Here is a 1,615-nt window from a genome sequence, read left to right on the forward strand (position 1 = left end):
GAAAAAGAGGAAAAGGGAATCCCTAACCCTAATATGTTGCAAATACTAAAGGATATATATATGCATACTAAAATATTTTGCTCACAGAAGGACAAGCTATAATAGAGATAGTCTTTTTTGATAAATCAAAGTAGCTGATACATACCCTTATTTGTTTTGTGAGCAGCATAATAACTAAGAAGAAGTTAAACCTGAATTCACTGTCTACTCTTCTGATAAAAATTTAAAAAACATAAAAAATTGTCTTATTATATATTTCCTAACACTGAGATGCAATTTTGGAAGATTAAAATTGCCTTAAAAGGGGGCTGTGATAGTGGCTATGAAAGCACTATTCAAGCATGATTTCAAGGATGTGTTCAGATTTAAAGTTAGCCTTCTTTGTCAAAAATCTTCACAATATCATCAAAAACTTCATGAGAAGATTTAGAAGCATCTATATTCTTAATTTTCCCCATTTCTTCATAAAGGTCAATAATTGGCTGAAGATAAATCTGAATTCTCCTTTCCAAGTGGTGTCATCATTCCTACCACTGCTCTTTCCCCTCTCGAGACATCGTTGAATACAGATCTCATTATCACAGTTAAAAACAGGACAAAAAGATACATCTGCCTTCCCATCCATGGTCTTGTTCCAACCTTGAAGGTTGTCTTGATTTCTTGGAAACCCATCCATCAAGAATTGTTCTTCTGAGTATTGGTAGCGTTGTCGATCCATTTTCCTCTTCAGCACCCTGATGGTTGTCTTAATTGGCACAATCTTTCCATCTCTAATGTAGTTTTCAATGAGTTCCCCACACTGTGAATTTGGGTTCTTTCTTTCATCATGAAGTTCTCCTGCAGAAAGGTGTGTTTAGCCATATTTCTCAATGATGTGTGCACTGTGTCCCCTTGCCACCAGGGCTGCCCATGAAGAACACCACCAGAGGCTTCATGAGGCAGTGAGAGCAGAGGTGAAGTGGCCCAAGGGTCTACAGAGGGAATGTCAGCCATATCCACATTTTTGAATGTACCAGAAGTACACCATTTTTCATTGTTGTGTAGTATTCCATGGTATTGATATACGAAAGTTTACTTATCCATTCTATTTGAATATTTTTCCTATTTCAGTTGATTTTATTGATTTGAGGAGTTCTTTATATATCATGGATACAATCCTTTGTCATGTATATGCATTGCAAGTATTTTTACCCCATTTATGGTTTGAATATAATCTACTGAGTTTGTCTTTATCTAAAGACAAATAAGAAACCACAGAAAACTTAAATGAACATTAGCCTTAACTTATTGATGTATTGGAAGATTTGATATTTTTAGATGTCAACTCTCTTCAAATCTATATATTTGATATAATCCCAATTGCAATGTCTTATTTTCCTAGAAATCAAAAAGCTGGTTCTATTTAGAAATCCAAAGAGTTTAGAATAGCTAAGATAAAATGAGAAGAACAAAGCTGGAGAATGTATACAAGCAGATAACAAATTTTATTATGGAGCTATAGCAGTTTTGACATGTGGTACTAACACATAGACAAATTGATGAATGAAACAGCAGATTTCCTAGAAACATATCTATATGTATACAATCATGCATTTTACTGCAAGTTTGTCACTTT

The 1,615-nt window shown here is 34.1% G+C and overlaps 1 pseudogene; it reads right to left on the reverse strand.

The window, feature by feature from the left end:
* Positions 1-371: 371 nt before the first annotated feature.
* On the reverse strand, positions 372-983 carry LOC109699784 (UMP-CMP kinase pseudogene; annotated as a pseudogene).
* Between the last annotated feature and the right edge of the window lie 632 nt (positions 984-1,615).

This window comes from Castor canadensis, chromosome 1 (genome assembly GCF_047511655.1).
Source record: "Castor canadensis chromosome 1, mCasCan1.hap1v2, whole genome shotgun sequence".
Taxonomy (NCBI): Eukaryota; Metazoa; Chordata; class Mammalia; order Rodentia; family Castoridae; genus Castor; species Castor canadensis.